This window comes from Ambystoma mexicanum, chromosome 8 (assembly GCF_040938575.1).
Source record: "Ambystoma mexicanum isolate Mex_15411 chromosome 8, UKY_AmexF1_1, whole genome shotgun sequence".
Classification (NCBI taxonomy): Eukaryota; Metazoa; Chordata; class Amphibia; order Caudata; family Ambystomatidae; genus Ambystoma; species Ambystoma mexicanum.
The window spans coordinates 617,276,613-617,292,307 of record NC_090929.1 but is presented as its reverse complement, the minus strand read 5'-3'; positions in this window follow the sequence as shown (position 1 = coordinate 617,292,307).

Sequence of the window (15,695 nt, the reverse complement as noted above, 5' to 3'; positions counted from 1 at the left end):
ATGGGATTAAAGTGGCCATGTCCACCTGGGACCGGCTTTGTGGTAAAGTTATTCGAAATTGGGATAGCTTTGAAAGGAAGAAAAATGTGCTTGTTGTAATATGGTCCTAGGGTTATCTCTTTGCCTTCTGCAGGCTGCGATGAAAAGTGAAGAGGGGCCCTGTATGGAACCCCACCTTCCCTTTCCATGGTGGCCATCTTGGAAAGGGATTTTCCTTCTTACACCGGGACGCTACAGGTGTCTCGGTGTAGGAAGAAAAATGATTTTTTTAGCACCCTGGATTCCCGCTTTGGGAAACTGGGGTGCTTATGGCCTTCTTCCCCCATTGCAGGGGCTGGAATGGGGGGGATAATGGTCCAGAGACCTCGTTATCCCCTCTTGCTTTGCTTGGGCTGATAACTTGGGCTGCCAGGCTAGTATCCACTGTTCCAGTCCCTGGAACGGGGGATGAACGCCACAATATTTCCATTAGCATAACACAACATGCTAATGGAAATGTTGATAAATCTTATTGAGTCTATGTTCTTTACTGAGAAATGTAAAGTAGATGAGTCTACGTTGTTTTTTTGTTCTATTTTTTTTACTGTGAAAGGTGGTTCGTAAAAGGAACATTTGTTTTGTTTTTTGATGTATTTATGTTTTTGGAAGGAGAGCTTAGAACGAAAGGTGGGGAGAGAAAAGAGAGAAGAGGTCCAAGCACTAATATGGATGGGCAGGTGGACAGGGGAAGATGTTGCACATGTGTTACTTCTAAGGTAGGTGGCAGTATTTCTCATGCTCCTTGATTACAGCTTCAAAAGCACTTCAAAATTGCTTGCCTCTGCAGAATGATGTGTTGTAGTATATACAGAGGACTGTTGTGTTAAAAAAATATGGATCAACAGCATCTTTTATTGCTTGCAAGGTAGCTGGCGGGATTTTGTGTCCCACAGAAGTAAGCTTTGTGTTTGCAGTATTGGTTGAGGAAGATGAGGTGGAGGAAGATAGCCTTCTACTTGCTAAGAAAGGAACAACCTTTCTGAGAGCATTGCAGTCATTGGATTTGGCGTGGCAGCACATGGAGGTGGTCCCATAGGAGTACTGTCCAGGGAGTCTGCAACTGAGTAGAAACAGTGCATTTCACTTTGGCAGCATTAGCCTTTGATACATTCCCAACAGTGGTAAATAACTGCCACACCCATTATTCTCTCTGGGTGCTAGAGGTAGGCACTTCCTCTACCTCATCTTCTTTGTTCTCTTCATTGTCTTTGGAAGTACTGCGCTTTTTTTGTTCTGAATGTCCTCCAGCTGGCGGTGGCTCTTGGAGATGAGGGATGGCAATAGGTGATGCCATTTTTAAGATAAATAGCAGTTTTGCTAAAAATCTTCCAAGTATGTACTGTGTACTAGATTGTTAATGGATAATGAGTAAGAATAGGTGTAGGAGCTGTACGAGGGAATTTTTGAAGTTGAAAATTCCTAGATCAGTAGAAAATGCAGTTCCGAACTGTCAGCGAAGCCCGGATCTGATTGCGAAGTGAAGACGCGTTCTTGGACACGCCATCATGCGTGTACCAGCCTATGGTCACGGGGCACTGTCCAGAATGTCCACGATGAAGTCAGATGTTCGTGGACATCTACGGATGCAAAATCAGTTGAAAAAATTGCAAGAAGTGTATAGAAGTATTAAAAATGATGCTTGAAGGTGGACATGGCAGAGGTTTAAGGTGAAACTTTGTAAATTGCACACAAATGTTGCTATATATATGATATTAGTAAGTTGTAGGAAAATAGCATGCACTGGAAAAAACCCATGACATTCACTGAAAAAACTTTGTTAAAGGGACATTATGGTTAAGTTACACTAATAAAAACCTTTGAAATTCAAAGAAAAAACTTTGTTAAAGGGACATTATGGTTAAGTTGCACTAATAAAAACCTATGAAATTCAATAAAAAAACGTTGTTAAAGGAATGTTATGGTTAAGTTGCACTAATAAAAACCTATGAAATTCAATGAGAAAACTTTATTAAAGAGACGTTATGGTTAAGTTGCACTAATAAAAACCTATGAAATTTGTTGAAAAAACATTGTTAAAGGGACGTTATGGTTACAACTAAAACCGGAAAACCTCAGAAATTCGCCAGTTATGGTAAGCTAAGCAACCATAACTCACGCCACCACCGTGCACTGCTAAGACTAACACCCAGGACATCAAAGATGACATCACAAATGTAATTGATGACATCACTGATGACATCACATGTAAAATTAATTTTTATGAAAAGTCCCTACAAGGGGTTGTGTTTATAATGTTGGTAGCAAGATATCAGGGGTGATCGGGAGACCTTTCATGAACTACTTAATGTATTAAAGAATGTGCTCATCTAAACAACATTGTGTTGGAGTGTTTTTGTTAATACAGGAACCTAATCATATATAAACATAGGCAATGGCTGCAGCATGCACAATAGAAGTACAATATTTATAATCTTGTAATTTTGGAAAGTACAATAATGAATTCTACCTCAAGCAAGTTTTGAGTAATGTTAAGCATGTAATAACTAGCTAACATTTCAAGACTTACAACACGTGTGCTAGTACATATGAAGAACCACAATGCATAGAAATCAGAGGCACATACAGGGAAACTAAACTAAGGAAGAAAGAAACCGCATCATCAGAAAATGTTAATAACATTAAAGTTCATCTTCATGTATACAAATGAATTGTGTGTTTGAGGCCTGCTTATTTCCCCATGTATGTGCACCATTAGCTGAGACTAAACCCTAAGGAACGTACTTTAAGAACATATGATAAGGTTAACGTCTAGATGTATAGCACCTTTTCAGTTTTAATATTCTGACTGTCAGTGAACAAAACCACCTGGCCTATATATGTCAGTAAACAAAAACAATGGGGCGCAGATGTGATGTCATCAGTGATGTCATCAATGACATTTGTGATGTCATCTTTGATGTCCTGGGTGTTAGTCTTAGAAGTGCACAGTGGTGGTGCTTAGCTTACCATAACTGCCATATTTCTGAGCTTTTTCAATTTTACTTGTAACCATAACGTCCCTTTAACAATGTTTTTTCATTGAATATATATATATATATATATATATATATAGAGAGAGAGATAGATAGATAGATGTATACATATATATATATATATATATATATATATATATATATATATATATATATATGTGTTTGTGTGTATATATATATATGTGTTTAAGTAAAAATATTGATTTATTGAAGTGTAAGAGGAATTTTTATGTGGCCTTAGTGGAGTATAGTGTAGCATTACAGTTGGAAGGAATATCAGAAGAAAAGTTAAGTACTAGTGGATGAAAGAAGGAGATGAACAGAGAGAGAAAGGGTAGTTATCTGTGGACACAGGAAGTATGTGGATCTCCTCGTTGATTACTATTAGAGGAAAGAGGACACAGGTAAGTACAAGTGAAAGATAGTGAGGGATGCAGTGGTTTCAAATTAATCGCATTTCTCCTAAATAGAGTGTAGCAGGTGTAGGTAAAGTATGGTCTAAATATAAGTATGGCCATATCCGTTGAAGAAGGTAAAGGAGACCCCTGGGTAGAAAAAGGTTGAATAACTTTTTCATGATTATGTCAATGTAAATTATTGAAAATGTATATATGTTTAATGATTAAAAATATGTTTAGTAAAGGAACAAAGAAACACTGGGCTATAAAATAAAAGTGATAGGCAAACCTTGTATATACATATGTCACACTTGCCTGCACTCATATAGAACACACACTTGTTTTCAGCATCAAGGGTAGGTATATTAGAGTAGGAGGGGCCACAAAGAATGATAATTATAACTTGCCAGGATAAACACAGCAAAGAAAGAAGAGGCTGCTGTCTGACGACATCAAAAGAAGGACTACAAAATGAAAAGTACAGAGAAGATTTTCATCAAAATAAAGAAAGCTAAAAGCAGACCTGCCATCACGTTTACGAAAAAAAGATAAAGAACTGTACACTGAAACCACCACTATAAGAAGATAAGGACAAGCTCTACCTGGCTATGGACAAACAGAGATTACACCATCACCATCATGTTAAGGAAACACACAGCGACCAGGCCAGTGCCCTACGTACAAAGAAGGAAATGAATGATGAATTACTAAAAGGAAAGTACAGTCTAATTTGTTAGTATATTATGACTTTTGCCTCCATTTGATCTCTACAGGAAATGAATGACATTTATCTGTGGATGTGCCAAGAAGAAAGAAAAAGAGCCGCGGAAGAAGAAAAGCATATAGCTCCTTTTTTATTATTGTTGTTTTTATCTTGTTGTATGTTTTATGTTGAGGTTGTAAAAGAAAAAGGATAGTCTATCCACAGTAGTATCAATAATGCAACAGTTCACAATGAGTTTTATCAAAAGATGGAGCAGAGAATTTTACTTTTCAAATTAAGAGAAGCATTTTGAGTTGACATTTGATCTCAGCACAGCTCTAAGAAGGACAAAGTGGGGTATGAACGTGTGAAAAGGGTGAGGCAACAGCGGGCAAAACAACACATGTGTGTGCTTTCTTGTCCCACATTGCAGGCACACCCAGGTACAAGCATAGATGAACAAAGTGGATTCTTAAATAGGCACAAGAGGAAGGAGGAGCAGCCATTCAATTACATTTTTAAAAAAGAGAAGACATTTAGTAGCATGTGTTTAGAAGGTAGTAATATTTTAAAGAAACAGTACGGAACAATGATAGTAAAACACACTTATTTTTCGAGAAACTCACCCAGTTTTTTATATTACAAATGGACAGAGAATACCTGCACTTCAAAGTGACCCATGCAACCGACCATATGAGTAGGGTTGAAGGCCCTAAATGTCAAAGAAAGACCCAGCAAGATGCCAAGGTGGCAGAAAACTGAAAAAAACAGCAACAACAATCCTCTTATGTACTCCCCCACCCTTGTGTACCTAATTGCAACATTGTCCCCTTGTCTGGTTATCCTGCTCAAGAAAATAAAACATTTGAAAGCATGGCTCTTACATGAACTAAGGGGGGGCCCCTGAACGTGCTGTAAAGCAGCCAACCGAATAATGTAATAATGAATGTTCCTTGGACTCAAAATTGAGAAGAACAAAAGAACCAGATGGAAGATTCGCAGACAGACGTTGAGCCAGCTGATTGCCAGTCAATCAAAGCAGAACAGCTAGCGAATGGGACAGGGACAAGGAAACATTGTGGGGTGGAGGAAGAAAAAAGTGTGTGCATATGCATTTTATTGAACTACTGAGAGAAGAAGAAAGAGGAATGAAAGTAGAAAATGGGCTGGTGGCTCCCCTTAAAGAGTATATAAATATCATTTAATGATAAATCCTGATTCTTGTAGTGGCAGGGTTACTCGTTCTGCATGTTAAATAATACATATATACACATAAACAATAAAAGAGGGCAAAATATGCCACACCCTTGACAAAAAAGATACATAAATAAGAAGAATACAACATGGCTGAAGACACAATTGTCCTTTAGGGGTGTTTTCAATGACACCTCCCATATTGAGAATAGCACTAAGTTGTGGGGGTGACTAAGCTAGGAATGCACACACATACCTCACGTGGGGGAGGGTAAACAATGAGGGTGTGGACAATATTTTGACCAGAGGAGGGAAATTAAGAGGTGTAGACCAAAATAGACTACCTCTCCCCATCTTTTTGATGGACAGATGAACATGACACTTAAGGCTCTCGCCCTCCCCCGGTCCAATATTGCAAATATGAGAAGAGTTATTCATTTAAACATCTGTATCATACATAACCTAAACGGAAACAGTGAGGATATGATATTATATGATATGATACGTCACTTATAACGCGCTTGTACACAAGTGTTTAAACACAGTGTGAGCCAAGGATGAGCAAAAGCATGTGGTGTCATCACACCTATGACACACAGCGCTGCATGAGGCACCAGACAAGTATGTATTTATTACAAATTTACACAGACGTTAGGCCAAACTGTGTTTAGGTGTGAATAATATTACCCACACTCAATAGTCATTAGATAAACATATAATAAATAATGTATCAGCAAAATGTAATACTGAAATATATGCAGAATATAGCTCCTGACAAAGAAATATGATGGCAAAGGGAGTCCATTCCTTTTGAAATGGACACCATAGCGTGCATTTCAAATGAATGCGGCAGGGTTGAGAAAGTAGAAAAAGTGAGGGTCTGCTCAAAGCGGAGGTAGGCACACGAATTTGGAAGGATAGACAGTTTTGAGCAGTGCTGCTCAAAAGCTTTTTTTTATAAATGGATTTGGCAGTAAAGTAAGAAATAGATAAGGATGGAGTAGCCAATGGAAACACAACAGCAGGCCTTGTGTCCTTGACAGAGCTGAGCTACATCCTGCGTCATCTCAATGCTGCTTCTAAACAGCTCTAAGTTGCAACACAAGTTCCAGTGGTTCACTGAAATCGGGAACGGCAAATGTATGCTGATCAGCAGAGAATAAGTCATTGGGAGTGGAAATAATGATGTATTCCAGGAAGAATTTTTGTTCAATGAGAAAGAGCAACGCATTTTACTCATAGAAACCTGACCAACTATATTGTAATGTTCATATTAGAACTGAACATGTATCATATATTTTCTATTCTATATTTGTATGCTGGATATAGAAAAACATTGAGACTTTCCTCACCAACTGAAACATCTTATTGCATGAGAAACCCTCCTTGCTGGCTATAAAGAAATAAACGCAATTGCGTATTTCTATTCATGAATGGCTTTATTGATTTATGGCTAAAAAATTACCTCTTCTACAGCCCTTTGGTATGGGTCTCTATGTGTTAGTTGACATGAGTGATATATATGCTGCGGGGTGATATCCACAGGTAGTTGGGTTGCTTAATGCCGCTGATGTCTAGAGACATCATCTTGACCAGTGCAGGCCTAAGAATGAGTCAGCGATGGCATGTTGATTGGTGTGTAGTGAGAAGATTAAGAAGAAGTCTAGCAGATGAGGGTCTAGGTGTATGTTGCAAAAAACATATTTTCCAAGGTTAAGGATTTAAGGTGGTTCTTGTGAAGACGCATATGTGTGTTGGCTAGGGTACGAGGTGTCATGATTCACCCCTCTTGGTCTGTGTGGCATGGATGGCATTTTCCATTGACTGGAACATCTTGCGTTCTCCCTGTTTAGATGGCCGTTGCTCTGCATGGAAATTAGTGCTTGTCTTTTTCTTCCTGGTTGTGTGGTTCCCGTTCTCGCAGAATCCCTTGTTTCCATGGCAAAGCTGTGCGTGCTGGCTTCAAAACATACAGTCATGGGACCTGCAGTGCGTCGCAACGCTAAGGTAATGCTACCTAACCTTGGCTCAGTGCTCCACTAGTTTCCCCGTTTTTCTTGTCCTTTTGTGCCTTTTGTTTCCTTGTCCTTCTCCTGTATTCCTTGCTCATTTCTCGATCTTGCACTCCTGCCCTGTTTCAAACCATCAAGGCTGCTCTTCGCTTCCCTGCGATCCTCTGGGAACCCTGCTACTACTCTACCTATTAGCTTTTCTTTCTGGACTTGACATTCCTATTGCTTCTTACCCAGCTATTGTAAACATGTTGGACTCGCAAAATGTTCCCATACTCTGCATGGGTTCTGTAGACAGACATGATACAATTCTCATTGATTTCTGAAAATTCCAAGGCCCTTTTAAATGGAGGAAATGGGCCGGGGTCGGCTCAGAGGGACGAACTGGGGCATAAAACAGTGTTGGGTGCCAATGAAAAAGTGGCCCACAGTTGCACATGGCAATTCACTCCTTTAGTGACAGAATGTTTAAATAGTACCCATGGGGTTTTTTTTTTTTTAAAATGTAAGCAAATATTTAATATTCAGCAACAATGGTCAAAACTACTAGCTGCATAGTGAAGTAACTCATCAAACTGGCCCATATTGGCCAAAAAAGTGCCCATTTAGACATAAAAAACTGGCTCACACTAGCATTTTGCATTTTTGGTTCGGGCATTGCGCTATTGCACTATAGGCCAGTCCGAGCATAGCGGCTCATCCATAATAGGTGAGGGGGTGTAGACCCAATGGCCCATTCACCCATTATGCAGGAGCCGAGGAGCCAGCCCAGTGAAACACCAAGCATCACTTCTAACTCTGGATGTAGGCATTAGGGGTGTCCTCTTTCGTCTCCCTGTCACTATTTCGTGGGGTGTGAGATGGTGGTCAGAACGTGGTTCGTTCCTTAAGCATATAATGCCAGTGGTAGGCAATGCAACCACCCTTTCTTCAAGGTTAGCAGAAGAAAACTTGTGCTTTATACCAAGAAACAAGCTGATCTGCTCAAGTGTCCGATTCACAAAATGAGGACCATTATCTGATCTCATAACTTCACATACTCCCCATCTAAGAAATACTTCTTGCACTAAAAATGTAGCTGCATAAGTGAAATCTGGGTGTGTGCATGGCCTGCTTCTATCCATCTCGAGAAGGGACACATCACTACGATCAGGTATATTATCCATGATATACTTGTATCATTTCGACATATAGTCAATATGCAAGTGCTGAAAAGGGCCATTAGTTCTCAGAATGACTCCCCTAACTGTGCGCAGTGTATGCCCAGCTGTGAATTCTTGAGACACATTACAGTTCACCTTAAGAAATGCAACATGCTCCATTAAATTAAGCACAAACCAATCCTCATCAATAGTTGCAGCGAGATTCTCCCTAGTTGTGTGCGCGGGTTAGTGTAGCTGTTCCAGCGCTACCCTTAATAAGGCTATAGGCATCACTGGTTTACCACTGCTGTCCTGTCGCCACAATGCTTCAGACGGGTTGAAAGAACACCCTCGTCCCATTCACAAATTCTTTTCCTCTTGAGGTGCTTCCCCCTGGACCTCCATTATCTGCGTTTTTGACAAGTGGTTCTATCCTTCAGATACAGTCACCATAACAATGAATTTTTCATTCACATCAAGAGTCTCAACATTCATGCGCTTGGCCTCAGTGTCTGCTGCTTGATTTCCACGTGAGATAACATCTGTCCCTTTTGTGTGGGCTGCGCATTTAATGACTGCAATGCCTACTGGGAGTTGTAGTGCTTTAATAAGCCTATCCAATAAGGCGGCGTGCTACACTGGCATGCCGTCCGCTTAGAGGTAGCACCTCCTTTTCCAACATGCTAACTCTGTGTGCACCGTTGACGTCACATAGGTGGAGTCGCTGTACACTGTTACTTCCTGGTCTGCGTGATTCTCGATCGTGAGTATCAAAGCCAATAATTCTGCAGCCTGTGCTGAATAATGAGAAGGCAATCAAGTACTAATAAGCACCCAAAATTCCCCATAATTCCCCATTTGCCATGTGCTTTACCACAGCAGCACATGTATACCTTTGCCCATCATTTTGATCAATCTTTGAGGAACCGTCAATAAAAACAATCTCTCCTCCTGCTAATGCATTCTCTTTTGTTCTAGGGAGTTCATCATAGAACTCTTCGTAGTTTGCGCAATCGTGTAGGGGCTCTCCTTCTGGCATTGGCTCAGTTACAAACATGGCAGCTTTGACTATTTTGCATCAAACTATTTTGATCGCTGGATTTGATATGACTACCTCATAGGCAGAAGCCCTTGGAGAAAAGTCAACATGCCTTTTGGTTTTTCTTAAATGTCAAATAGTGCATGCTCAACAAATAACTTCATAGAGCATCCCATTACTATGCTTGCAGCCTTCTCTATGGCCAATGCGGCAGCGGCTAAACTTTGTTCGCACCGAAAATGACCCCTCATTGCTGGGTCTAAGATTGCACTTTAGTATGCAAGGTGCTTGTACCCCAACCTGGTTCTCTGCGTGAGCACTGCTGTTATAACAGTGCCATCTGGATGTGAGAACAAAAAGAATTCCTCAGCATAATTAGGAATCCCTAAAACTTGAGCCGTGCACATTGCTTTTTTCAATTCATCAAACCCTACTTCCATTTCCTCAGTCCACACAATGTTTTCCTTTGTTGCCTGTGCTTACTTTAGAGCCTGTAATAGAGGCCTTATATATGAGCTGTAGTCAAAGACCCATGCTCTGACATATTTACATAATCCCAAAAACCTCTGCATGTGTTTTAACGTGTGTGGCTTCGCTGTTTTTAAAATAGCCTCAGCTCTTTCAGGGGTAACCTTTTTTCCCTCATGAGAAATCAATTGGCCTATCTACAACACTTCTTGTTGACAATATTGTAACTTTTCTTTGTCAACTTTATATCCTTTGTCAGCGAGTATAATCATCAGCTGGACAGAATAGCATCTACACTCTTTGTCTGAGGTGCTGCAAACTAAAATGTCGTCTACATATTGCAACACAACGCTTTCTAAAGCAATATTTCTTAAGTGGATCTGAAGGACTCTATTGAAAATCGATGGAAACTCACAATACCCTTGTGGTAAACAAGTGCTTTTCAGGCGCATTTGTCTGAACGTAAATGACGTCAGATCTTGTGAGCCTTTGTGCAATGGGATTGAGAAAAAGGCATTTTTCAAATCAATCACAAATATCGTGCTTCAACAGGTATATTACATAGGATCGTAGGCGGGTTAGGAACTAGAGGGAACTCGGCCTCTACAATCTGGTTTATCGGGCGGAGATCTCGCACTAAACGCCACAACCCCCCTTACTTTTTTTCACAGGGTACACTGACATATTACACAGTGACTCTGGCGTCACTAAGATGCCATGATCCATCATGGCAGAAATCGTCTTAAAAATACCTTCATCTGCCTCTCGGGACATAGGATATTGTCGTGCTCAAGGTAAAATTGCTCCTGGTTTTAATTTAATCTTTACTTCTCCAACCCCCTTCTCCAACCCCCTTTAGTAGGCCTACGTCATAGGGGCCGGTGGTCCATAATGAAACTTTCGCCATGTCATCATCAAAATACTCGGGAAGTTTTTGTGCTATCATTTTCTGAGGAACTTCTCTTTTAATTACTCTTACCCAATAAGTAATGCGCATCTCAAATATTATTTTGTCATCAGATGAATGATCTACAAACAGATCTCCATCAGTGATATCGGTCAATCTGTATCCCTCCCCTCTGGCGATTAATGTGCGCCATTGTTTTCCTTCATAATCATGTCCATCAAGCAAAACCATTTCGCCTCGCACTACGGGTGCTTGTATCTCGAAGGGAAAAATGTGTCCCTTTTCTTCGAGCATAGGTATTCTTGGTCTAAACAAGAATTCATCTGGAGTTCTCATTGCTCTGCCTGCTAGGCTTGGTAGCCACAATAACAGAATGCATACTCCATAATGGAAAACCTCTGGTTCTAATGGAATCGCTCTCATAGCTAGTTGTCCTGTAAATGCCATAATCATTTCGCACACATTTAAATAATGCATTCCTGGTGTTGAACACACTATACCTTCATCAATGAACGAGAGTGTCATATTCAAATTAGTCATTAAATCTCGTCCTAATGTATTGACAGGTGTTTGCCTCGAATATAGCAGTGTCACATTCTCCTATAGAAACTTGTAATTCTTCAGTCGAAGGAACTCTGCTCGTAGCTCCTGTGAACCCCTGATTATTCATGGCATTGCCAGACATTGAAAACCTTCCCTTTTCTATACCTGAGTGCGTTGAAACCATATCTACTAAAAACAAAACACGTTTGCCCCCTATACTGATGTCCAACCTTGGTTCCTCATGAGGGTTTGGCATCACAGATAGTATGGAACACATCAGGTCTCCCAGTGAGCTGTCCTAGTGTGCATACAGCCTCATCCCATTACTTGTGAAAGGATTCCCTCCATTGGCAATGACATCCACTATCCCAGGAGCCATTAACTGACCTGTGTGGGTGTTTTGCTGAAGCTGCATAGGCGATTGCTGTGACTGTTCTTGTAGTGGATTAACTGCCACCTGCTGTGGTTGAAAGCCTTGATGCACTCTTGGCACTTGCTGCTGCATTGTTTGATTCTGCAGAAATCCATCTCCATTCTGCTGCGAATATGCACATGGATTTGACTCCCCAACCCCTTGAAAACTGGCCATTTTGCACCATCCCTTGACTTCTACACGTGCGAGAAAAGTGCCTCGTAATTCCACAAGTCCAGCATATAGGCGGTCGTATCCCAACCTGCCCATTTTGCATACTCTGAAACCCACCTTGGTTATTCTGAAAGTTTCCCTGATTATTCTGCCAATTCCTTTGATTACCTTGCCAACCCCTTCCTCGAAATCCTCTTCCTCGTGGAGCATATCCACTATTGTTTTGATCTAACTGTCTTTGATTATTCTCCTGTGGTTCGTTCACTATCTGCTGTGAATTTGATCCATCTACACTGGTCAACATTGCCCCTTCAATGGCATATTTGGACAGTCTATTCTGAGCTAACTTTACCTCCTCGCCTTTTCGAATATCGTCTTTTTTGCGATTCTTTTTCTGCAAGAGTCTGCAGTAATGCACAATGGTCAGCTGAATCTCCGACCACGGTATGGCTTCTATACCCACTAACTTCTTGAGCTGCTTCTGTACAGGGTCTGGTAGCCCTTTGCACAATATATGATAAAACCCAGGTATAGATTTTCCCCAAGCCTCTCGTGTCTCCAGGCACCATACCTCTTGAAAATTCTAAATGTAAACAAGCGGATCATCTCTGTCCTGTATCTTTTTTGTCAATATAGCTCCCATATCAGACGTGTCCGGATACAGTGCTCTAAGCGCTTTCCAGACTGCCACCATACAGTTATTGAATAGTGCTTCATCATGAGCAGTGTTGAATGTAGTCACACCAGCATATCCTGCCCTTACCCACATGTCATCAGCTCTCTCACCAAGTAGGGCGATTAAGAGACCCTGAATGTCCCCTATAGCAAGTGCATTTCCTCCTGTATTTTTCTCTAACTCATGTATACATTTTCCAGCGCCAGAAGTTAAACTCAGGAGTTTACACCTTAAATTACCCTTGTCCATCTGGGGCCATGGTATATATTGGGTTGCCAGACATTTCGTCGAAAAAAATTCCTCGACAGGACGTTTGGTCGAAACCATCTGGTCGAAAACCAAATGGTCGAATTTCTATTATTTTTTATTTTCACTTTATTTTTATTTTTTTTGGGGGGGTCCCCCCAACCCTCTTTTTTTTTCTAAAAAACCCTTTTTTCCCTAAACTGCAACCTAAAAAATATCTATATAAATTTTAAAAAAAATTCGACCATTTGGTTTTCGACCAAATTACGTCAATCAGATGTCTTTCGACGAAATGACTTTCGATGAAATGTCCGGACACCATATATTGTGATCTGACCCCTCCTTTCTCTAACAAGGGAAACTGTGATGCTCCAAACTTATTCTTATCGCTCAACATTTGTCTATCTACTGCAGGGGTAATATTACCACATCGCCGTCTACCTGGCAATGATCTTAACCTGCTTACATAAGGCGGTGACTCCCCCCTCTCACCATGGGGTTGCCCCCTAGGTCGGTCTAACTGTGTCAATGGCTCCGACGCCTTAGATACAGGCACGTTTAAATCAGTCCCTCTTACTTCCTTATCCTTTGGAAAGCATCCCTCGGGACCACATGCATCATCTCTCTCTTCCCCATGGAAGGTTTCCCTGTCTTTGTCTGACATTTTCTGTGCCCAACTCGTGCAACTTCTCTCTTCTTCATTTCTATTCAGAGTCAGTCTGTCTAAAGACAGCTCCTTATGTCTCGCACTACATGAGGCTTCCTCTGTGTCATACAGCTGAGTGCTCTCAAGTCGATCATTTTTTCCATTTGTCTATTTCTGAGCTCTCATTTCATGGTATACCTTATCAATCGCTTTCCCAATGCCCCTAGAGTCAAACTCGTCTTCTAGATTTGCTCTAGACGGGTCTGGTAATGACTCTCATGCTGGAAAAAATTCCTCTAGATTGTTAAGCTGATCGGCCCGAGAGGACCGCGTACCTGTAATCTTGGTGGTTGGTCTTGCTGAGGTCGCCAGTCTGGAGTCCAGGAACTGATGAATTAGCGGCACGAGGAATCAGCCCCTCCGCCACCCAAAAGAGGAACTGGGTGAAGGGTGGACCGACCCCCAATGTCACGATAAGTACTGTCCAGATGAGCGTGACTCGAGGATTGATGGCTCAATATGGTGACACTGTAGTTTTAGGTAGAGCCGATTGTAGATATCATGAATCTTCCGGAACCAATGTAACAGTGAGGAATTACAGCTGATAGAAAGTCCGGTTGGTGCTGATAGTTCCAGAGGTTTGCAGGATTAGGTTCGGAGGTAGGCAAAACAGGAAGAGAGAGAACAGCTGGAGACTAGCTGGTACTGGGCAAGTCCCGGGTAAGTCTGAAGATGGGCAGACCCAGTGCCGACAACAAGTCAGGGCTGGAGGCAGGCAGGCTCAGGACAGGCCCCAGGTAAGGCTGGAGGTAGGTTGGCTCAGGACTGGCCACAGGTAAGGCTGGAGACTGGCTGACCCAGGACAGGCCACAGGTAAGGCTGGAGGCAGGCTGGCTCAAGACAAGCCACAGGTATGGGCTGGAGACTGGCTGACCCAGGACAGGCCACAGGTAAGGGCAGGAGGTAGGCTGACCCAGGACAGGCCACAGGTAAGGGCAGGAGATAGGCTGACACAGGACAGGCCACAGGTAAGGACTGAAGGTAAGCTGACCCAGGGCAGGCCACGGGTAAGGAATGGAGGTAAGCTGACCCAGGACAGGCCACGGGTAAAGAATGGAGGTAAGCTGACCCAGGACAGGCCACGGGTAAGGAATGGAGGTAAGCTGACCCAGGACAGGCCACAGGTAAGGCTGGAAGAGAGCTGGTCCAGGACAGGCCGCAGGTAAGTGCAGGAGGCAAGCTGGCCCAGAACAGGCCACAGGTAAGTGCAGGAGGCAAGCTGGCCCAGGATAGGCCGTTGGTAAGTAAGAGGCAGGAACAACGAGGCAAGCGAAGCGAACCGCGTTGAGACGCGACTCGCTGAGAATTGCGGCCTCTTTTATGGGCCGCCGGCGCCCGAAAGGCCTGGGACGCAAGCCGTTCCGTTTCCGGACGCCGGCGGACCCATAACGAGGCTTGAGAAGCAAGCCCCGCTAGGGAGATGAGTTCGGCCCACGGCGCATGCGCGGAGCCGAGAGAGAGGCCTTCCGCGCATGCGCCGAAGGCCGCCAGCCCTGTAGCCCGCCACTCCCCTCCCGGCGAGCCCCCGGAAGCAGATGCGCGGGTAGACTCGCCAGGAGGGGAAGAGAGCGGCAGACCCCCGTTTCCCGTGTGACATAACACTATGCCCCCTCCCAGGAAGGCCCGGAGCTCCGGGTTTCCAGGGAAACCGTACATAGAACTCACGTATCAACCGGGGTGCATGTACATGTTGGCGTGGCTCCCATGTACGGTCACAGGCTGGGTACCCCTTCCAGTCAACTAAATAGTGGAGCACCCCTCTACGGAAACGGGCATCACAGATCTCGTGTACCTCAAACTCCGGGACACCCTGCACTAGGACAGAGGCCGGACGGGGAGGAGTGCGGCCATAAGTATCGACCACATAGGGCTTTAACAGGGACACGTGAAAAACGGGATGTACATGCCAGGAAGAGGGTAGGCGTAGGCGAAAGGATACGGAGGACAACCGTTTGGTAATAACAAAGGGACCCAAGTAACGAGGAGCCAGTTTGACGGGCAAATTGCGGAGTGGCAAATTCTTTGAGGACAACCACACCTTGT